The 24,886-nt window shown below is 38.3% G+C and overlaps 2 long non-coding RNA genes across 3 annotated transcripts in view; both read right to left on the bottom strand.

The window, feature by feature from the left end:
- The window catches only part of LOC106494999 (uncharacterized), a 214,411-nt gene that overhangs the window by 98,651 nt on the left and 90,874 nt on the right, over positions 1-24,886 (bottom strand). The window lies entirely within an intron of this gene.
- Positions 16,578-24,886, bottom strand: part of LOC136991545 (uncharacterized) — a 32,756-nt gene continuing 24,447 nt past the window's right edge. Inside the window, exon 2 of the long non-coding RNA XR_010883646.1 lies at positions 16,578-16,867. This is a non-coding gene — a long non-coding RNA (uncharacterized lncRNA). The remainder of the gene's footprint in view (positions 16,868-24,886) is intronic.

The following is a 24,886-nucleotide window of genomic DNA, read 5'->3' as shown; positions in this document are numbered from 1 at the left end:
TATGCCCCAAGTGGGCAAATGTATGAGTAAGTGCTGCATAGAGCTGAAGAGGGGTTACTTAATTTAAACATCTGGCTTAAATGTATGGATTAAGAGCCTTATTAAATAGGGTTTCCGGATCCCCCCTGCCAAAATAGTAAAGACTGCCATGACTGCAGCTCTGGAATCTGGTCTCCCTACCAGGATATAGCTAACTATTTAACTATCCTTATATTATCCTGACCACTTGTCAAATGGTTATCCGTTTCCTGAGCCACAGGGCTCATCCTTACTTAGTTCGTGGTTGTAAAGAGCTTTGAGAACACACAATCACTAGTCCCTTTACTAATAATATATTATTCTCTGTAATGAATAAATATATCAAGACCTCCCTTTCCATTTATAAGCTGATGATAGATGTGCAGAGATCCACAGTCTACCTAATTGGTTTGTACATGCAAAGCTGGTTCTCAAGAAGAAAAGGCCATGAGAAATGAGGAGGCATGACTGGAAAACAGAGGACATCTCACAGAAAATTTTGGTCTGACAGTGCTGTCACTGAGTCAACCACACGCATACAGTATGCAGACTTTGGGTGACAGCTACAAGCAGGCAGGTGTGCACAGCTCTGTTTAAAGATTTAATTAGTATCTGTGATGCATCCAATTACTTGCTATTAATTTAAAGGTTGTTTGATTCTGGCATTAATTCAATGGCTTTGAGTGATTTGGAGAAGTATTTGTCTGGATATATGCAATGTGAAACCCATACAAATCAAACTTAGCCTACTGTACTCAGAAAGGCGCATAGCTCTATCTGAACATCCACACTGTTTGTTATACATTTCAATAGTGAATGGTACTGCGTGGGAATTTCAGACCATTCCATACAGGTGGCACTGACTTGAGCAGTTCAGTATTTGCACAGACAGGAGGGAACACGGTCTGGAGATTTTAAGACACTTCAGGTAAAGTTCAGTCAATTAAATCTTAAATTACTCGGACCCAAAGATCCATAAAATTTGCTCCTAAAAGTTAATCTAATATTTGTATTGCTGTATAGGGAGTAATTACCAGAACGCATTTATTTTGAGTTAATTGGTCATCTAGAGCATACCCTGCATATTAATTATCCTGCCTGTGTTGCATGCGGGGGGGGGGGGGGGGGGGAGAAAAAAAAAGATTTGTTTCTTCATGTTAATGAAATGCATGTTTTCCTCTGTCAGGAAATAAGTGGTGGTTACAGAAAATCAAGGGCACCATTTATGTGCTCTAGCTTGATGGAAGTGGGATGCATGACAATCTTGTTGTATTAATGAAGCTGAAGGATGCTTTGAGACTTACTGTAATCACAAAGGTATTAATTCCTCAGCACAGCGTAAGGCATTATGCAGACCACTTGAAAACAGACTTCTTCAGAGTGGGAAATATCTTTGGAAATAAGAATTGGTGTCAACCGCTCCCCCCTGCTCCAAAACCAAAAAAAACAGTTCACAAAAATTGCTGCAGAATGACTACCTTTTCAGCCTCAGCTGAGAACCTGGCTCCTGTTTTTAAAGCTGCAGCTTAGACCAATGCTGACCCACAAATGTGGGGGGGGGGGGGGGGAAGGGGGGGAAAAAAGGGAAGAACAAAGTTTAAATGCTTATGTTTTCCCACAAATAATTTTGCCTTAAAATAAAGTTGGTTACCTCTAAAATTAGAGGTGGATGGAGTTTGGAAGAAAAAGGGTTTGTAGGTTTTTGTTTCTTTCCACCCAGCCCCATGGACACATCATCCTTCCCTCTGCATAACTCCCCCCCCCTTTTTTTTTTTTTTTTTAAATAGAGCCACATTTTCAATTAAACAATGCCACTGACAGATATAAGCTACAAGAGAAAAATCTTTGAGATGGGTTCTCAGCTTCTTTATTCTAAATAAGAACAGCCTACAGAAGCCAATTAATGTCTATACCAATCCAGCACCTAGGAGGAAATTTTATTTTCTATTCCCTATTATTAAATCGGATCATCCAAAAGGATTTTGCTTAAATGAAGTGTTATCCCTTTTACAATCTGTTGGCTGTACAACACATCTGGAAATCAAATTTGAAGTTGCTTTTTTTTTTTAAACATGCTTTTATCACCTGTAACATCTATGCTGCACAGAAATATAAGACAAAAGAGGAGTAGATAGCTTAATGTTTTATACCAAAGCTAATTTTTGTAAGCAGAACCTCAATTCCTGGATTATGCGGCATACACAAGTTCAGCTTCCTCCAACAATTCACCCACTTTTCTCAGCAGAATTATTTCTCTCGATATTATTTGTCCAACATGCAAGAAGAAAGAAGATCTCAGGCATATCAGAGATCTCAACAGACATATCACAACCTGTATACAGCTTTTCAAAAGTAGCTTATAAATATCACAATTTTGTTCCGCCCATACTCTGCTCACTCCCATATCTTTCTGACATAAAATCAAGTTTGAAGAATATTTGCTTTAACAAAAGTGGGTTTTATTAAAAACGTCACCACATAGATTTCCTGATATATTCTATAGTTAAAGTGTCAGAAATCTCACAGGCACCCGAGTTAGAATATTTTACTTTTGGGACCTTGTCTGAGTCAGAAATAGCTACAAAATTTGGGGGTTCAATTTGGAGACTATTTTGGGATGAATTCTGTCTGAGGGAGAATTCCATTGGGCGTTCAAGTAAGGTTGGCAGAAAGGGGAGAAAGCAAAACCCTGAACATGAAAATACTCCGAGCTAGTAAGACAAATCTCAAAATATCATTTGATTAAATATAGTTACAGAATTTAGGGTTATCCCTGAGGTTTTTAAAATGCCCATGACATTTAGCTACGTAGATTGTTAGAATCTAATACCAAATCCCTATGAGAGTGCTAAAACATAAGAAAATATTTTGGTTGTTAAAGCAAACAAACCAACCCACAAACAAAAACCACCTCCTCTTCTTTGGGACTGCATAAAATGTAATAAGTGTCATTTATTTTATACCCTTCTCAGATTGTTTGAGCAAAAAGACAATTTTAAAGACTCAGTTTGAGCAAGTAGATCATTGTATGTCAAATAAATGACTTTCCTTCACGACTAGAAAACTGCTGGGACTTTAACCATGTTTACAGGTTAGTTTATTTGCTGGGTTGAAGTCAAAGCATTGTTATTCTAGATTAATTTGGCAGGATGGCTCTATATGTGCTGTTAATATAATCCAGGTGTATTGCGTTTTCTTCCCCTTTGAAGTAGAAAATACCAGTGTAAATGAAAAAAATATTTTCATCTTTTCATAGGAAAATTTTAGAAAACTAAGAAATGTTCAGTTCAACAGTTTCTTCCAGAATTTTTAATGTGGTAAAAGATAACAAAGAAAGAAATCATTTGATAAAAATTAAAAATTTAAAATATTTGTTAGATTTTGACAATATTTGTATATATAATGATAGGTCAAAATCAGTCAAATTCTCTAATAAATGAATATATTTGTGCTTGCCAGCCCTCATGTATGTTTCAGCTATTAAGTACTAAGGACTTAGCATTTTCCCAAGGCTTTTTATTCTACAAAATAATCATGTAAAACCATATTTTACTCCTATGCCTTTAATTCCAATAGCATGCATGTAGTACAGGCAAAGTATCTCAGCTTGCAAAAACTTGAACAAAAAAAGTGACCTAGAATTAAACTATTAGCTTATATTCTCACCAGTTTTGAGAGGAATAATTGTCTTCCATTCCATTTAGGTTGTCTAATTACTGATTTTAATTTGGCAGTGCAGTATTTTAACTTTTTCACTTTTTTGGCAGAATATTTTATAACATTTATGACTACTTAACAATTTGACCTTATTATACACATTTTCTGAGTGCCTGCACCCAACACCTGCTTTCAGCAGCTATAAAGGCTTTGAGAGTATACTAGTGTACTCTAAAACAGAATCTGGTCTTTCAAACCATCTCAAGCAGAGCTTTCTCTAGAGGTAATTTACTTTACTTTTTTCTTTTTCTTCTCAATTTGCCTGGAGAAATAGCAAATAAAATCAGAAGCAGCAACCTGACCATTTTTTCCCTGGGAATGCTCTTTTAATCTAATATCACATCTTAATCCTCATTCTCTGCAAAGGATTTGAATTTGAATTCCTTTCAATTCCTATCATTCTTTAATAGTCCTGTGTCACACAAGAGGTTTACTTTGAAAAAGAAATTCATTCTCTGGACCTATTTCTTCCATAATTTTGTTCTCTTCCCCTTCTGTTCCAGTTTTTGTCCAGTTAAAGACAAGCTGGTTTCATCTGAAAGCTACTGAAGAAAATGTTAAAATAGTCACAGAAAATATTTTGTAAAATAAACTGTAAAAGTCTACCCTCAGATTTATCTGTTTTCCCTACTTCTGTTACCCCAATTTATTGGAAAAGTGCTTTCTTCTGAGGTACTCAGTGTGCTTTATTAGCAGTATTTGTCAGCTGCTAGTTTTCTTTATGCAAGCCTAAGCTTACGAACGACAACTCAGACCAGAATGGGATAGAGTTCAATGGTATGAGATGCAAGTTCATGCTCTGGCAGTGACAAAATCCTCTGATGTAAGCTCATCAAATGGTGGCTCAGACTTTCCATATTCAAACTACTGTACCAGGGCTTAATTACCTCATTTGAAACGCTTTAGCAAGGGTTACCAGAGCTGTATAGAAGTCAGAAACTTAAACTGGTTTGAAGGTGACTACAGGGGTAATTGAGGAACAGAAGGAAATTGGGAACTGGGGCAATTTGGCTTGATTAGCCAAAATAAAAAGTGAGAGGGAATGGGATTGCTGCTCTAAGTGTGATGGAGGTAAGCCCAGAGGAGGAAAACAGCTCCATAAGCTAAAGTATGAGAGGTATAAAAATTCCCAGGAGCAATTGCTCCTAACCATTACAGCAATCAGATTGTGGAATAGTCTCCTGGGGGGTGGGGGAGGACTATGCAGGCAACAGTAACAACAAAAAAAATGCATTAACTGCTTTTTAAAAGCACTGTGTTTATATGAGGTACTAGCTGAAGTAACAGGAGATCAAACATGATGATCCACCAAGTCCCTCCAGTCCCTATGAACACAGCATACTGCTAACTGCTCTGAGCTCATTCCCAGTAAATACCACTTAGCCAGAACACATGAAATAAAGGGTAAAAACATCAGGCACTCAGCTCCATACTGTCAAAATACCTTCAACGTCATTAATCAGAGGCTGGCATTTTTTATTTTTCCCCATGACCAGGCATGTATTTGCAGAGTACTTAAATCTCCCCAGTTTCAATATTTCAGGATGATAAAAGCTGGGCTTGCAATAGGAAACTATTGCATGGTTGATTAATGCTCTGATAAATGATTCAGAAGTCATCATCCTCCTACCTTCAGCACTGTACAGCTCTTCAAAAAACCCATTATATGTACGTGCCATCACAGTCCACGTGGATTCTCTGAGAAGAGGCTCTTTTTTGGTAGGACAAATACAAAAGTAAAAAGTCAAGATCAAAGAAACAAATTAATGCTTTTGAATTTTCTAAAAGACTAGATGTTGTCCTGAAGGAATAGCTAAGTTAGTAAAATAATGGTTAAGAAAATGCGTGTATACCTGGAGCTAATTCGGAAAGGGAATGGAAAAAAAAAATCTGGTGAGAAAATGGAATTTCTATTCCAGGGGAAACAGAACAGCTATAAGTTTTTTTTCTTCTTTCTTTCTTTTTTAAAAAACACTGAGAACATTCTGAAGCAGGAACGAGAGCCATGGATTGCGTCTACACCAGGTACTACCATTCATAGAAGTATTTTCTATTTTAATTTTCCAGGATCTCTCTATTCTCAATCTTCCATGGCTTTGGTCAGCAATTTGATGAGGCTTGCATGAATTAGACCATGCAAGCAGTAAGGTTACCTAAGCATTTGCACACAGCACTTCATGACATAGAAGGTCTGGAAGGCAAGTGTTCTGCAAGATAAATAGGATTAGCAGTTTGGATAAATATGTGCCCATCAGAAACCATTTTCACGACATGACATTAACTTTTACTGATCCTAGAAAAGCCATGAAAATGCTAGTAGAGGAGGCTGAAGACCATGTAGTGCATAAATTTCTAATTTTTTTTTTTAATACTGTAAAGACACTCACAGGCACTTCTTTGTGACGATCTTACCAGTTACTATCTTCATTGTCCCCTTGTCTCTTTAAAGGGTTTTGAGCATTATTTTCCCTGAAACTAGCATCCGCAAGCTCCCTTCAGAGACTATCCTCTCAGATCAAAGTGACTGAGATCAGATTCAGCTGTGCTTTGCTTTGGCCTCAGGTATTAGCTCACATAAATTGAACATGCATCTTTGTGTACTTGTTTTCCAGCAAAGCAGAATGGATTTTTCCGATGAATAAGTCTCTTTAGTTTTCTCCTGTTGTGAAACAGCATGCTTGTAGGGAGTGGCTGTACCTCCATTAGACTAGCAGATACAGCTTTTGGGGCAAATAGGTCTTTCTTTCAGCCTCTAAAGCAATAGCAAACTTCAGGTTAAGTACAAGTTAAAGACAGTTATTCTTAGCTAATTGTATCAATAAATTGCCCAACTGCTACTAGAAAAGCAGCAACAAAAGTACCACCTACAAATGACCGACAGATAACACTGCCTGTCACAATCTTCTTTTCTCCCATAATTCTCTATCTCCTGTACAGGCGATTACCAGCAACCCAAACTGCAGAGCACACCTCCTCTTCATTCTTTTCTGCTAAGAGACCCTCATTTCACGCTCAGCTAATTTGTAAGGGACCCACTAATAAAAAAAATGCCACTAATAATTACATTGACTACAGTGACTACATTTCCCAGTCATTTATGATGCAAGTTGCTTCCTCATTATGTCACTAGATTATGGGAATACCAATGAAACTAGCATTGTTATAAGTTATCTAAGGAATAATTTCTACAGCAGTCTGAGCACGTGCATTTGTAATGCTCTACAATTGCTTCCCCTCCTCACAACATATTGGGTTCCATTAAATCCCAATGCACTACATGGCATAACGTAACTTTATACCACTCAAAGCACTGCTGTTCATAACACTCACACTAGTCCGATCCCTGTCTTTAAGGAACACCACTTCTTTTCAGAGCAACTGCAAGTGGTTAGGAAGGTGCAGTACTCCCTGTTTGCTCAGAGTTGACATTTTTTAATCTCACTGAAGTCCCAGGAATGTATTTCATGCCTAATGTCAAATTGAGCACATTTCTTTCACCAGTTGAACAATCAGGGCCTACAGGGACACTGTTGCTCAAGACAATTATGAGATTACAGTAGTTTCAGAGTAATATTAAAATGTCATAATTGATCATCTCCAAACCAATTTTACTTCAAAAGTGAAATGAAAACAATTCTGAGGTGGAGATAGAGACCATTAGACTGTGCAACATAAAGGACTGATTTTGACAGAAAAATAATTATTTCATCTTGACATATAGAGCTTCAGGTTCTCTAGAGCATACCCTATCTACTTGGAAAGTTGCAGGCAGCTGGAAACAGTGACTAGCTAGTTCAGTACATCTTTGCCCACATGTTCCTTTTATCTAGGGACTTGTAAAATCAGACTTCCCATTCACCTGAGCACATAAGACCTCACCCTTTAAAGCCTGTGCTTTCTTCTGGAGCAGAAGCAAACCAGCAAGCCAGTATTTGAGCCCAATCAAATATTCACAAACTTCACAAGAACAGGAGTTCAAAATCCCTTTAGAAGAAAGATGAACTGCTGAACATCTGAAAGACCAGATGCCAAAAGCAATGCAAGAGCTGAACTTCATAGAGGAAGAGTTCGGCTCGCTGGATCAAAAGTTATTGACACAAAAAAAGGCCACAGAGAATGGACTTAATTGCAGACATTTAGCATCATCTGAGTAATTTCTGAAAACTTGCAGGCATGGTAATCAGGACAGGAGGAAGAGGACATGGAAGGAAATAAATGCACTTTTAAATACAAAATCTGTGGAACTAGCATTACACATAAACCATTTCAATTATATCCCTTTGCTTGTCCCTCATGACATGTCTTTTGTCTATTCAAGATGCTTTCAAGGGGGAAGAGAGCTGACACACTGTCTTTCTTAGGTCAGTCTCAGCTGACTCACCTAGTATAGTTAGCCTGCAGACAAAGGACATTTACAGTACATGTCACTTTTAGCCTTGAATTGTAACAGCCATATAACCACATAAGCAACCAGTATGAGACAAACATCATTAGGGCTGCAAAGTCAGCTGTTTAGAAGTTAAGAAATACTAGAATCATGGTTGTGTATGCAATACACAATGTTACAAGTTTAACTGAAAGAAGAGGGCCTATGGTTAACTTTCTTCCCCTGCATCATTTCCCTTCCCACATTCACACTTCTTTCCTTCATCATCTGTAACCTTTTAAAATTTCTTCAGAATTTACTCTGTGGTTGAATATGACATGCAACCATGAACAATGGTCACACCATTGTTCTTCGCTTTATTACTCCAAGTTGTGAAAATGAGAGTCCACTAGGGTCACTGCAAGGAACAAAGCTTTTCTTTCCTTGATCAAATTCAGATGAGTTACAGCAGGGTCAGGGGACAGCAGCTTTACCTCTGTATTCTCCCAGATACTCAGTCTGCTTCATTCTGTTACAAAACAGGAAAAAGCAAAGCAAAACAAGGGAGAAACTGGGGAAAAATAAGCATAAATACAAGATAGAAAAAGCTAGGTAGCTGTTCTAAGAATACCCTGCTAGCTACTCCAAAAAATTATGCTGGCAAAGCACAATTACTGTAGTTAAATTGTATACTTGCAAAGCTGTACTTCTAGCAGGATAGCTTGTTCCAGTGCTTTATAAAATGAAATAAGCTAGAAAAGTAACAGAGATTTGTCAGGTTAGATATAGAACGTCAGCCAAGAGCGAGCAAGCTCCTCTCTGTTCCTCTCATCCAAATGTACCAGCAGCATTTTGTCGTGTGGGTGTAATAGAACGGACATTTGCTTGAGGTTTATTCAAAGGGTCAGATACAGTAGCTCATGTACCGCAGTGAGGTTATCTAATCAGCTGAAAGACAGCCAAGTTACCCTGAAGAGGAGGTAGTGGCTGTTTAACTGCATGACTAAGTTAATGGCTGCAACTATAACATAATTGTAATGTACACTTTTATTGAATTAATTCTGTTAGTGTTATATTTTCCGTTTACTTCTGTAACTACAGTAGTTATTTAAGGAATAGACCAAGTACTATTTCTCTGACCTTATAATCAGCTCCATCTATAAAGCTAGAAAAACTATGAGGAGTTACAATAAAAGGCATCTCATGATATTATTCTACATGTTATTAGAGCATCAAGGCAGAAATATGAAAACAAGTATGAATTTAAATCAAAACACACTGTAGAGTTAGTGAATATTTAATAATCCAAGTAATATTACACCAATTAAAAACACACATTTCATTATGCAGGTACAATGTGTCTCTATCACTTTGATGATGTACATCAAATTTTCAGGATATCCACCACAGATCTGAATTCACACATTTCACAACTTTGCTTGGTAACTCCACCTGTGGCTACATTTTAAGAACCATTTTCAAGTTTTGAGGTGTAACATAAACCTGTCTTCTTGAAAATAAGTGTTCGGCATCCTCCTTATACAAAATATATCAGCACAAACCTGAGATGAGTCAGGAATGTGTTCAGCTGGACACTGATTGTTTAAGGGACCCCTGGTTTTCCCTCCCCTCACACTTGAGGGGGAGTGTTTTCAGATCAAAGTTTCTTGATGTTCAGGTTCATGGCCAGAAGCTTAAATATCAGTCTATGTTCAAAGCTTGAAGTCATTAAGATGACTCTTGAATTCAATGAGATTTGCATTATTTCCTTACTATAACTCTAGACTTCCCTTCTCTCATCTACTCCTTCCCTTCTCTCCTTTTTACCCCACTCACATAGAAAGGGATTACTAAAGCCTTCCTCTTATCATTCCTTCAGGTTTTTCAATCCTTTAGCATTTCTGACTCCAGTTATCCTCTCAGGTCCTCTGCCTGCACCGCATGAAGAGTGATGCCCTGAAAGTCTGTTTTCCTTCCACGTTCACTCCCTTCCTCCAGACACTCCCATCCATTCTGGCTTTGGTTCAGTTTTCACTAATTTCCACCTCTCCTTGCCAGAGCTTTGGGCTGCACATCTGGAAGTCGTTCCATGATCTTGCCAGCTTCTCCCACTTCATGTCGCTTTCTTTCTGTGAACATCTTCACTGCCCTTCACTCAAAATCCTAAACCTCTCAGCTGTCTTCATGCCTCTGACTCCTACCAGCCCTGCATTACTTTTGACTCTGCCTAAGTTCTCTTGCTGCTGCATTTCATTTCCTTCTCCTCCTACCTTCCAGAAGCTCAGTCATTTCTCCCCTCATCTCTGCAAAGCACCATGCACATTTATGGCAGTAAGTGTACACAATTATATTAATGACAGCCAAAAACTTTAATATTCAGAAGTTTTTTTAAAAAAACAGAGAGTCCAGGGGTGCTCCACACAAGGATCTATGAAGATTTTTATTTAAATTGCACACCAGCAACATTCAATACCATTAATACTTAGGTTTCAAAAGCATGTCACCAAAATCCAAGGGCTCTATTGAGAGTCTCCTACATAATGTAAAATAGCTCAGATATATATACTTTTTAAAAAACAAATCGCTACATCATCATGAGTTAAACTAACAATAGGAGCAACTCTTCAGTAGAAAACATAAATGGTATTCTTATTTATGCTATAGCCTCTGTACTCCAATTATACAAAAGAATGTCTAAATAGAGTAAGATCTCTTTATGTAGCAGGGCAGATAAAGAAACAGATTAAATGAGAATTCAGGCCACTAATTTTATAATTGCAAAAATTAGGCATTAGTCCACATGAAATATTTTTAAACAGTAACTATTTTAAATTTCTGTAAAAGAGAGGAGGATGGGTTTAATAAAAAATTAGTTTTAACTAGTATTAACAGTGTCTAGACTCTTATTTTCTTGCTTTTGGGGGGGAATCAGGGCAGACCACATGGTCTTTCATACATTTAGCCAAGTATTAAGAAACTAAAGAATCTGCATGTTAAGTATTAGCCTATGACAAACCTGTAGAAATTTGTTTGTTTTTGACCACCAAGCACAATGGATTAAAATGTGAACACTGAATTAAGCCTCCTCAGGCTGGTGCCAAAAGCATTTCTACAATGATATTAAAAAGCAAAGATTTACTCAGTAAAAAACAAATCAAGCTTTATTTGTTAGTTATGTCAGAGTATGCAATCTAATTGCCATAGAATAAGGCACAAAGCAGAATTCCTCTCTAAAGAACCGATTTCAGCATTATCAAGCCAATAGGTTAAACAGAAGGAAGAAAGTTAAAAGTGCTCTTTGACCAGTTGCCAGGCAAATCCCACTAGTTTTCACCACCCCAGCTACTGGGAACAATGGTAATTGCCAAGAATCTCCCTTGTTATATCCTGCAAGAACTCATGGCAGGAAAGCAATAGAGTCTAACATGGCTCTTGGGACTCAACCCATATGTTCTTAAGGGGTCTGAAACCAACCACTGAGGACACCATAGGAGTCTGGTCAGCTATTTACTCAAATATGGTGTCAGTGTCAACTTATAATAAATACACATTATATAGACTTGTGTGCAAAATGGAACTAAAGAGAGATGCAAGAAAGATGAGAATTAATCATCATATGAGAATCCTTTAACACATGATGTCGAAAACAAACCCACAAAAATAAGCCAACCCACACTCAATTTCATTTGTTACCCTCAATAGAGAATTCAGTGAGTATGAAATGACCTTCCTCAATACAGAATACAGTGAGTATATATGTTCCCAGTTAATACTCATTAAAAAAGGGGGGGGCCAGGGGAGTTTACTTTTTCATAGACAGTCAGCTCTCTTGGCTAGAAAAACAGGAACCAAGCAGAGACTAGAACCGGGGTGGGCACCAAACAAAGAATTTTGGTGTCAGTTCACATTTCCCTTATCAACCTTTGTCAACCTGAACAGCCTCCACCTGAGTTCCAGGTTAGGTTTATCTTGAAGAGCAACATAATAAATAACCAAAAATTTGATTTCAAGAGTTTAGATTTAGAACAGGTTTGAAGAACTGCCTTCTCCCGGGAGTCTTGAAATGCCTAGAAATAAAGGCATAAAACCAGTGAGACCCTGCCCTCAAGGCCAAATTTTCAAGTGGGTCAGCAGACTTGGATTTGTAAACTCTAGCTTCCAAATTCACTGTACACTAGCAAGCTCATTTCAGGAAGAACATGCATTGAGAGGCACCTGGTAAGCATTTAGACCTTTACAAATTCACTTAGATATTAAATACTAAATGCGTGACTAAAACAAGGGAGAGAAAAGGAAGAAAAAAAAAATCACAAAAGGTCTTTTAGAAATTCATTTTTGGAAATTCATGGAGAACTACCTGGTGGCTGGATTATGAGAAATGTGCAGAATAGTTGAATCCTGTTACTTTATCATGTATTTGTCTACCTAATCCCATCTATGATATTCCTAATTGTGCATTGCTGTGAAGTAAATGGAGCTGTTTGAATAAGATGAGCAATATTTGGTTTGTAGTCATTAGTATGGATTAACTTAGCTTCAGGAGTGGGAAAGATGCTGAAGGTTAATGAAAGGATTTAACATAACTGCTTTCAAAAAAAAAGGGGGGGAACAAGAAGAAATTGAGCTGAAGATACAACTTGAGACAATAAAATCTTTGGGAAAAACTTAATCTCTTTTCTACTCAAAGACAATATCAGGGTATTGAATCTACTAATTTACCACAGTTATTCAACAGTATTTGCTCTGTACGGAGACCTGTTGGACCTGCCAACAGTTTGCTTTGCAGATGAGCACAATACAGAGCTAAAGCTGCAAGTTTTGCTGCAAGTGTTCAAAGGACAGGTTAGCTGACTGGATGACCAAAGCACATCCTAGAGCCCACAGTAAAGTTTGTCTCCATGGATACCGATACCTCTAACATTATTCTGTGAACCTACGTTCCAGTGAAAGTCCCTCCTGTGTTTGGCAAAAGCTGAACAGTTTAAAAAAATAAAATAAAAAGATCAATCGCAGCAGATATCTGTGGAAGTGTTTTGCAATGCTCAATGCTAAGTAACATAAGATCAAAGAAAAGTGACTGTGGCAACAATCCAGATGTCTTTTCTTGTTTGTATTTTTTTTTTTCAAATAAAGTCAAAGTGCTTGCCGGGCTAGGGAAGAAGAGGAAAAAGAGAAAAATGCTTTTAATATGACTAAAACTTAAACAGCTGCTTACAACCATGAAATCTAAAGGTAAGGAATCTGGCAAGGTGATACCTGGTAAATACATCAGTATGCCGTAGAAAAGAAATCGGAGAAGTTTAAATAAAGAAAAATTAATAATGGTACAAACTAAAGTGGAAAGAATGGATATAGCAAGGTTTGTTGTCATGTTAACCGATACAAGTTAATATCTTCATTAATGAACTGGAGAATAAAGTAAATTGTGTATTGATGAAACATACAGATTATTCCAAACTACAAAGCACTGAAAATTGACTGGAAATTGGATAATCTTTCTCAGACAAGAAAATAAAGACGTGCATTAACTAGAACTGAGACTACAGACAGGAATTAGTGCCTCAGGAGCAAAAACTCATTTGTCAGACCTGTTACTAAATAATGACTAAAAAGCTCTGAGGCAAGATTGTACTCATACTTTCTACAGATGCTGGAAATGTTATGATCAGGGACCATAAAAACATCTTCACTTCTCTATTTCTACAGCTGTCCATTGGCTGCACACCACAAACCAGACCCTCAGTTTACAGCCAATTAGCCTTTCTCCATTACTTAGATGGAGTTACTCTGGTTCACATGAGCTGTCTTCACACACATGGCTACAGTCTTGCTACAGCATGTCATTGCTGCAAGTTAGAGATGTACAACTTCGGAACAAGGGTAGTCCAGTAGAGGAGACACGAGTTTCCAAGATTTGGACTGTATTGCCCCCAACTCACTATGTGCTTGCTGGGAAAGCAAAATTTTCAAGCATCCCCCAGCCTCCTGGTTTTCACCGATTCTGTGGTCTGCTCAGCTGATGAACTTCCCTGTGCATCACGTAGCAGGAAAATATGCAGCCTTTCAGCTCGGGGAAGCGCGGCACAATGAGCAAGAGAGAAAGGCAGTGACTGTGAAGCCAGCCACAAAACATTGTATTATGCCACTGTAAGAGCTGGAGAACGCTTTTGCCAGAAATAATTGCTCGAGGAGTCTTTCAGTATACGTACACATCATTGTTATCACTATTCAACCTTTCTATTTCCCTACATGGACTCTTAAGATACCTCCACCATGCTCTACGTATTTTCTCAGTGTATCAACTGAGAATGCAAGCAGTTTTGATCACCTTATGCATGCAAGAGATGTTCCCCTGATGATATCAAAAGTGATTTAAATAATTAGATCTAAACTTTGAGGAAATATTTACTACGAAGATTAAAGGTAAAAGGAAGCAAAATTAGACATTAAGTTTGCCTACAAATATATGTAATAAAGTGTTTTTAGTAGTAGAGACTGGCACAAAACTTGAAGAGGAGAAATGGATGCTAAGCATGAAATTAACTGTTAGTGGCAGCAATTGGACAATGAAATATCTGCCCAGGAAGTTACGCACAAAGACAAAAAGGCCCACCTACAGGAAAAGTGTCTTCCATCATGAATGTGACCATCTCTGTCTTCTGTTCAATGGACATTTCAAGCCTGATATCAACCATTCTAGACTTAATTTTACCACCTACTGTCCAGATCAGCAAAGATGTGGTTACAGTTTTTGTTTTTGGGGTCCTTCCCCCCACCCCGCCACTCACAGAATGGATATTTTTAACATCAATTAGAACAAACCAACCAAAAATAGCTAGAAGAGAAATCAGTTCTTCAGCCAGTATAAAGAAAAGCAAAAAAATAAAAATAAAGGAACATTAGCAACTACAATTAATTTCAGCTTTCCATTGAAATTATTCAAAAAGTATCCCATCTGGTTATGATCTAAAAAATGAGAATTAACATCCTTTGTTTGTTCAACCATACTGGAGCAATTCTAAGGCCACAGCACAATGTTGTACCATTCTTCCCTGCTTTTAAAACAGAAGATTGTTACACGAGAGGCTGGAATGCAGCAAGACCTTCAAAGCCTCATCCTACTGCCAAGGGCAGGCACAGACCATAGGGTTTACTTCAGAGAGACAGGCTTCTCACCAACACAGAGCCCACTTTCCAAAAATTCATAACACAGTATATGCAGGCAAGAAAAACATTAAGAAGTAATTCACCCCAGGCAAAGTCTTCCAGCAGCAAACCTCCACCTTTCCATAGACCAGGATGAAAAATCCAGAGAGACAAATACTGTGGAAGTCTTACGCGTTGCTTGAAAGCATCAGGCACTAGTGTAGATAATGAAAAGATAGCCTGTGGTTCTCAGGACCTTTGCTAGCTCACATGTTGGCACAAAATGTATCAAAATATACAGAGGACATGCCTCAGTATCAGATCTGGATGCTCAAAGTTAACTGTTCTTCCCTACTCCAGAGCTGAGAAGATGAGATCTGCAATTTTGCCTTATGTAGTATAATTTTTTATGATGCTCATGAGTCAGAAGAAGCCAAGGAGATTTTTTTTTTTTTTTCCTCTTTAAGATCTGCATAAAACTAAGTAACAGAAAACAGGAATATCAGCTTAGGGCATAGATCAAAAGTAGGAAGTTGTACCCTGGCAGTGAAAGTTATGGGTGTTTGAAAACAGAGAATTTTAATAGAAACCATTTTGCAACTTTAATTATTGCTACAAGGCATCTATTACAATATATTAGCCTTAAGTTTTTGCTATGTTAAACTACTAAACAAGGTGCAAAAAAAAAGTGTCAATGCATTAAAAAAAAAGCCTGCTACTTTATCAGGTCACTTACAACTATGCAAGTTGGGTGCATGTCTGTATCACTCTGTTCTGATACCATTTTCTTTCCAGGTCACTTTTTTTTTTAAAGAATATAAATGACTTGATGCAGAGTGAAAGAGAGCTGGTCCCAGGGACATTGGTTCACCAAGTTTTAGATACCTACCATAACCAATTACACTCATTCTACAGTCAGCTGGGGGAGGGAGGAAGAAGAAAAAGTCTCTCCTTCTATATCACTATAGATGAACTGCTCTCCTCATCCTTCATGGAGCCACTGCGAAGCTTCTCCTCAAAAATCGGGGCAGTGGAGGGATGTCCCCCTCCTGCTGAGGGGGACCACGTGCCAGAAACCCAGGCTGAGCCTCCTCACCCTCCGCAGGCAGCCCGGCCGAGAATACCCAGGTCTGGACCCAGGAAGGGACAGCAGTAATTCATCCCTTCACAACAGAGAAGGAAGAAGAGAGATTGCAATTCCTCTCCAGGAGGTTTCCCACGGCATCCAACCTTGCCTGGCTCTCTGTCAAGGAGGTAGATTGGAAACCTGTGTCAGCAGCGCCAGGCAAGCGCGCGCTCCCGACCACGATTCTTCACCGGCAGCCACACAGTCCATTAAGTCAGAGCCTGATATTTATTCTCTCTTTTACATGTTTGAGTTAGGGGACAGACTGTTTGAAGACGTACAAGAAATGTAAGCATGTACTGATTTATACTTATTACAATCTATTAGTTCATACCAGCACAGACATGGAAAAACAGTAGTATGGACAGGCATGTACACAGCAAACTTGCAAAGTTTCTGACCAGTTCTGATAGCATGTTTTTCGTTTTTGTCAAGAAAAGTTCATTGAAACAGAAGCCTTTCCCAGGTAGAGATGAACAAGGATGAGGATAAGGCTGTTTAAAAAAGAAAAAAGTTCTGAAATTAGAATGTTTTATTTCGACATCTGAAATTAATTCGGTTTTAGAAATACTCCATTAAAAGTGATGCTAAAGATGCAAAACACAAGCAAAATCTGCCTGATCCTGTCTGCATGTTTTCATTTTTGTCTTTGATTTACAACAGCCTCGGAGATTCCAAATTTTTGTCCGAATTCAGCACAGAAAAAAATCCAAGGAACCTTCAACAGGGAAAAAATACAACACATCCATCCACCCACCCACCTATCACCACTGGAAAGGAAAATTGCTTCCTGCCCCAAACTGTCACTGGGGAAACTATTTCACTCTGCAGTTCACAGTCGAACCCCAGCATAGCTGCAGTCACTGCTGCAGCCTCAGGCCAGGCGGTGCAGGGGTCCGGGCTCACCACCGTCCCCAGGGGGACGCCTGCTCATCCCTTGCCTTCAGCTGGGAAAGGTGACAGATGGGCAGATGATTATCATATTGACTTTAAAAGCCAATTACTACTTATTTTGAAATGTATTTAACTGAATCAAAAAACAACCTTGATGGTGGCATCTATAAAAGTCACCATAGAAAGCAGTGATAACTGGATTGCTGAAATAACAGGGAAAAAAGCAGCTTTCCAGTAATGAAGTGCCATTACAACCTGACAAAACATTAGCACTTTGAACAAGTCTGACCCAATATAAAATACATAGTGCAGATAGTGGCTTTAGTAGCTCCAAGGAGATATGTACAGTAAAAAAAGATCTTCCTTGTTATTTTCTGGAGTTTTCAACTAGGGGGAAAAAAATCCTGATATATAATGAGTCTTAATTCTCAAATATCTTATCCTAGGCCATATATAGCTCTGAACTGCAGTCATGTTTTTTAAAGTTCCAGAATTAATGTGACTAGATCCTTTAGGGTTTTCTTTCCTTTGTTTTTCTATCTTGTTTATCTTAAATTTATTTATTTTGCTTTATTATGCTATGCTTTTCATTGCTATTGGAGACAAAAAAAATACCGATTTTGTGCTTTTCCAAAGAATTTAGTGAGATGAAGGACAATAGTTAAGAGCATATCGAACAAAACTGCCAGTGAAATGATGGATATCTACAGAAGAGCTAAAAGCAGATGGCCTTTGTTTCTATTCCAAGCATAACAGCAGATAAAACTCTATTCTCTATTTGGATGATTATCCTATAAAATCAGAACCATTTTAAAAGCTGGTTCATGTAGTAATCAGACAACTAAACAAGACAACATCAATCCGAAAAGGATTCTCAGTACTACACCTGCCCAGGTTTCACTGGTAATTTCTTACTATTTTATTATCATATTTATATTGTTTTCACTCCCTCTCCATTGTGGGAGGGAGAGGACCCACATAAACCAGGCTGCAAGAGTCCTGCAACAGTCCCCAGACCACAAAACAAAGTTAAAAACTAGAGAAACCAGTAACAATTTTTTGTAATTGCTTAAATAGCACTTGCCCAGGACAATAATTGGAAAGGAGGAGAGCAAAGGAAGAATACTTTCTTCAAAAGGAGACACATTTTAAGGTGACAGCGATCCTTATGGGGCCACAAAGGTGACACACGCGGTGGTCGGGGGAATGCAGACATCTGAGGATGTGGCAGCAGCTGCTCACAGCATGCCCACGCCTCCCACTACTGCCTACTCCAACTCTAGCTGGGTCCAGCATCCACACACAGATCCAGATTCATAAGCTCTAGGAGATGCTTCTCCATTGTGGAGGTTTGCCAAGTTTCTCTGGCTCCAGGTACTAAGATTTTGACCAAGGTAAGAAGCACCCAGGCTCTTGCGTTCCTGATACTGAGCTGTTTAACCAGGGGCCTCTTGGTGGAGGCTAAGTAGAAGGATGTCTTCACTAGACTTCAGGTTCAGTCATTTCTGAGGAGTAAGCCACCAATTCTTCAAAAGGAAACACTCCTCCCTTACCAAGATACAACTTGAAGGCTTTCCAAAACTTCCTGTTTGCCTTCTGCATGTACCGGTACTTTCCTGAGGCTTATCCGTAAGCCTCAGAAAAGTCAATATAGCTGCAATCTATAGCAAAAGCCTCTAAAACAGGGAGACCGTTCCATTTGATGTTACACAATATCCATAGCATTTAAGGAATTTTAATTTACAGTTTCCCGTTTGGGGGCTTTGACAGAAAGTGTCAAAATCCCTAGAGGCAGAGAAAAGAGGCACAGGAAAGCTCATAATACACCTTTGAGAATAATACTGTAGTATTTTAATTGAAAGGAATCAAAAGTATGCACTAGTCACCCCTTCTTCCTCTTCCTCCCTCCCCTCCTGGCAGACAAAGAATCTATTACCGAGACCCAAACTCTCACCTTTATTAACTGCTGGCGTCTCTAAATAGAAGGACTATCAAACATTTTCTTAATTTCTTGCAGTTATGAAGACTCTGAGTTTAAGGAACAGAATAAGTTTAAAGGACTTTGAACAATAAATTACAACCTGCAGTGAAAAATAAGAGGAAAAAAATCACTCAAGTATTTTTTGTATATAAAAGTCAGTTTCTGATGTTTGGAGACCAAGAGACACCATTGTACCCAAACAAGTCAGAAAATTCATGAGGCTTTCAAGGGAAAGGAATGTACTTACTCAGGTCCAATTAGAGTAGGAAGGAGTTATAGTATTCCAATTATGTTTGTTTTTCAGCAGCTGCTGAATTAATATAATGCTCCACTAATAGCTCTTGAAGATTTATATGCCTCAGATGTGGAAGGAACATGTTGTTATTGTCCAGAAAGCTAGCAATCCGAAAAAGCTGCAGAAAAATCTCTGGGGCACACTAGGAGTACTAGTTTTGTAGCTTTACAGACAAAGTGAAACTGAGAGCAGTTCATTCCCTATTCTAAATAAAATGGTAAACAGCTTATTCCCAGCTCCATAAGAATTCTTAGATACATAGCTTCTTGTAGGCAGGATTGGGATCCCAGGCTGACAAACATATCCGCACATAGGTAACTTTACTTCTGTATATGCTTCCACTGAGTGCACCTACAAGCCTTTTTATGCTTGTCAGTGTTTGCAGTATAGGAGCCTCATGTTGTTCCTATTCACTAGGGAGGCAGACAAAAGTTGTGGAAAGAGATTAGTCTGGCAAATTCTCAATTGCTTTGCTGTTCTAACTTTTGGGTTCTTTCTGCAGTACAATATTATCAAATCTGACCTCTTTGCTCATTGAGCAGGGAACATTTCGATCTGACTGTATATGTCCATTTTCTAATCAGTCTTTGTTCTAACTTGCTTGATTATCCAGAGTCCTTGTACTTTAAATCCAGCATGTTCAAATTCCACATTACAAAAATGATCATTTTCGCATCACTCAAAAAACAACCACTGGCAGCCAAACATGTATAAACTGCTCATTTCTAAAATGCCTCCAAAACTTTGAACAAATAGTAGCTGAACAGTGCTTCTGAATTACTACCAGTATGAAGGCATGTCTTCCTAGATGGTTACCATTCAGGGAAAACTTGAAATTATTTGTGCGCACACATATGCTTCCCCACACAATATTTACTTCTTTATATCTCCATGTGACCTAACCCTACAGCTTCCAGGATGAAACTTTCAACACTGACTTAGAGTCAAGTTCAGCTTGAGTTAATCATCTTCCGAATAAATCTGGCCATATCTTTCTACTGTAGCAGTAATATCTGCAAGCTACAAAGACAGCCAAGGGAACTGAATCCCCACCAGCAATGAGACCAGGAAATAACGAGGTGCTTGCTGGCTTGTACAAAGGGAGAAGGTTTCCATTTCCTTTTCAGCCTGAACACTTGGTGTCAGAGACTGACAGGATTCTTTTCCCTCCATAATTGTGGAAAATTGTTTTTGCTTGTGAAAAAAGTTGTTTCTGCTAACTGCAAAACCTAAACTTCCAGAACATTTTGCACCTACAGATGAAGGGAACCATTTCTTGGCAATCTCCCAAAAGAAGCTACAGGAATAAATTCTGTCTTTATATACATGCATACAACGTTCTTGAAAGCAGTCTTGTTATTTTATTTTCCTAAATGATCACACATAAGTGCAAAGCAATTATATTTACAATGTACATATTCTTTGATAGACACTTCCAAAAATGAAGCTGGAATTTTTACTCCAAAACCCGTATTTATGCACTTTATCAGAAGTGTCCAAATCACTTTGACTGTATAAATATCACTGAAACTATCAATGGCTCTTGTACCCCTGTATATTCAGCTGTTTTACAAAAAAAATCTATCTGTAAACAACTGAGTATGTATAGAGAAGCTATGCAATACGTACTACCAGTGACGACTTTGGAAACTTTTTTTAGATACAGTATGAGTGATTAAACTGGAAAGCTAATAACTGATTCATCTATCACCATCACTTGACGTCTTAAGTACTTTTCATAACAAAAAAAGAATCCATGCATCTTAACTACATTGCAGTTACACTATAATTATTCTTAGATCCATGTTAAACTCTCTAGCTATATGAATGAGTAGTTATCACAGACATGTCATGCGTAACTAAAAGATGATTGCGTTGCAGTTGTCACCCTTAAAACAAAATGTTTTTTCAGAGAAATTAATAACCTTGTTTAATATGAGCAGCATGATCAAATTTTAACAATTTTATTGATGGATGTGGACTGAAAGAAGTGCTAAAATCTACTGCATAGAAAGTCAAAAATATGAAACTGTACAGCAGTATAACATTGCTTACACAGTAACAAAGTATTAAACACTTCATATATATGGATGGGGCTGAGAGCAGAGACTGGTCCAATAACTCTGGACATAACCTATGCTTTTTTTTTTAAAATAGGGAAATCTTCAAAATTGAAGCAATTAACAGACTGTTTCCCAATTCCCATGCACATCTGAACAGTCTAGCTCATGTTTCCTTGTTTTTTCTTAACAAAATTCCACACAAACAAGATAAATGACTGCTTTACACCACTTTTTCAATCAGCTTGAATAAATTGAATGGAAATTAAAATGGCTGTTTATGATTACTGAATCTCAATTAGAAAATCACCAAGGACTAGCACTCAAGGTCCTAATGGCTCCTCAAGTCCTTTGCATTAACCACTTGCACATACTTAGCTTTTATGTATCCACTGATTTATTATTTGGGCAAAACAGCATTTATTCTGTACATAGCTACATCTCCATCCCTGTTGACACAGGATCCACTCAATATCTGGCTAATTTTAATTCCCCTCAGAGGAATAATAAGAACAGGAACAATCAAGAACTACAAAACTTAAGATATCTATAGTTAAAAGAATGGATCTACTTCGTCTGTATAATAGCACGATTGGCTGACCACAGAGGACTTTAGCATAGCAGTAAGGAGAGAGGCTGTCTTCCCAAGAGTAACAGCTATATGGCACTGGGGTGTAAATAAAGGGGGAAACCAATATGCTGAGGTCCGCTCAGAGACTCTAACAGCCCTTGCAGGAATGTTGCATTTCACCATCACAGCAGAAGGGGACTTAGGCGGGCACATCAAAATGAGCTGCAGGAGGATCAATCTAGTGGCCTCATTCAGCAGAGGATAAGGAAGGGAAAACATCAACCTCAGATTCAGAGCCAAGCACACTGTAAGAATAGGCACTCACCAAGGCCCCAGCCATTTCCCTTCTCTGCTGGACTCCTGTCTACCCCCACGTGCCTTATCTAAGCTCCTATAGCCCCAAGGCATGTCCCAGCTTGGAAGTTATTATAGGCTTGCAGGTTGTAATTTATGAGCAATGCTTCTTAGACACATGGGGATTAATTCCATCCTATAGTTTTGATTATAGCATATTTCTAGGCAAGAGACAGAATACAAATATGCTTTGAAGTCATAAAATACCTGTTCGAATGTTTTACTTGCAGACTTATAGCGTTCATTCTGTTGAGACTGTGTAATCTAAGGTTAATTACAATGTTATCAGTTTAGCCCAATTTCTAGAGGGGACCAGAATTCCTTGAGAAAATATACCAAAATCATAAAAGTCAGGATAAAGTCTTCTCTATAGTTTATTTCTCCTAGGGCAAAAACATGAAAAGCACAGACACTATGATACTATCCAGATCATGCAGTTCAGATTTGAATGCTTGTTCCAAAAAGAAGTCATAGTCAGGTCAGCCTTGGAGCAAACAAGTCATTTGGACTTAGTTAGGAGCAAGTATCTTGCAAAATTTAGTATTTTCTTATGAAGCAGGCAGATGATATTGTTTAAATAACTGAAGAAGTGCTCATGATTTGGTTAAAATTTTTGGTAGCAACTATATGACTTCCAGGATTCTCTCTCATTGATTTTCAAAAAGGTTTACCTGTCTTGGAAAAGGTTATCCTCAAATTAAGTAGAGTGTCAGAACTGGGTCATTTGGGGAAAAATTCAGGAAATACACATACACTTATCTTACTTGAATTACCTTCAGAGAAAGTAGGATACGACCCTTGGAAAGAAGGCTTGTGATTGCAGTATCTAGATAATGTCACCTCTCTTCTTCAAAAGTGGCAAAAATCGATCAGCTTGACTTAATTTACTTCAACCTCAGTACTTGTCAATAGCAAACAAATTATTCTATCTGGAGCTCCATTCAGTGAAATACAGATACAGTCAACAACTCATCAGTAAATTCTAACTTAAAGTGAAGCTTCTTAGCTGTCTAGACCACTGCCTCATAAAGTATCCATATTTTCTACATAACATGAGTGTCTCATTTGGGTGGGTCTTCAAGAGTTATCATCATCAACATAACTTACCTTCACTCCTGCCAGTCTAGTTTCAAGCACAGAATTCACTACAAGTATATTTAGGCCACTGCTAATGGTTACGAGTCCAGAGCCCAGGACTGCTTCTGTCCTCACAAGTACATTTTTATCATTGGAATAAAGTTATATTTACTCTCATACTCCTTGCAGCACAGTGGCAATAGATGACACACATCAGTGCTTGCCTGCCTATACATAAATCACTTGTCTAGCAGATGCAAAAAGGGTATTGTATTCAAGTCTCCTACTTTCTCAATAGGAGCTTTAGGTCATTATATAACGACCTAAAATTATTTGTCTGCTTTAGAAGAGAGTAATCAATTGTCCATAACCAAAAATACAAATCAGGTGTAACGACCAATAGCTGTAGACTGTAGTTCTCCAACACATCCAACCCGAGCTGTAGACAAGTATTTCTACTTGGGAGAGAGGCAAGACTTCATATATCCTCTGATTATTTTTGTTTAGTTAATGAAAGCACACTGTCCTAGACATGCAGGATGACACAAATGCTGTTCTTATGCCTCCTAGAGATATTTATGAGCCTTATTGCCACTAAAGTCAACTTTTCCACTTTAAGGAACATGGATGCCTAACTCAGTATTGTGAACATGATGCTGAGGGCTCAGTCAGGGGCACTGGGTGACTGGAAGCCCGTGGTACAGCAAGAAATTGATTGCAGATCTCCCAAAATCCTGCTTGGTTTTTTGACTACAATACCACTCTTGTGCCCAGCCCCAGGGGCCTGGTGCTGCACCACCTTTTAACTTCCTCACTCCTCGGTGGCTGTGTATGGCAGAGGTATAGCTCAGCGATGCTCTTCAGATGGGCTGCTCAAAGGAGCTATTGGGAACAATGAAATGCAAAGGGGCAGGGGAACATTCAAAGGACTAAAAGTTGGCCTTAAGCAAACTGGCACAGACCTGTTGAAACCAATGAAACAAAGCTCATTCACAGCACTATAGGTTCTTACCTACTGTGCGCTGAATTATTATTCATAGCCTTCTAATATCATAAACAACAGCAATCCTCCTCTCCCAATATTTCACAGCATAGGTAATCAGCCTATACATGGAAAGGGTTAAAAACCACAAAGTACACTTCTAAGGAACCATACTATTTGATACATTTAGATTGCCATTTAGCAAGGAATACTAGTGCATACACTGGATAATATACTGCCAGTGCTGAAGCAATCAGAGTTCAATGATATTGACTTCTGCAGAGTAATGATTTTGTCCA

The sequence above is a fragment of the Apteryx mantelli genome, chromosome 3 (assembly GCF_036417845.1).
Source record: "Apteryx mantelli isolate bAptMan1 chromosome 3, bAptMan1.hap1, whole genome shotgun sequence".
NCBI classification, from domain to species: Eukaryota; Metazoa; Chordata; class Aves; order Apterygiformes; family Apterygidae; genus Apteryx; species Apteryx mantelli.
Note: the sequence above shows the minus strand (reverse complement) of the source record. Positions and strands in the feature narration are given on the sequence as shown.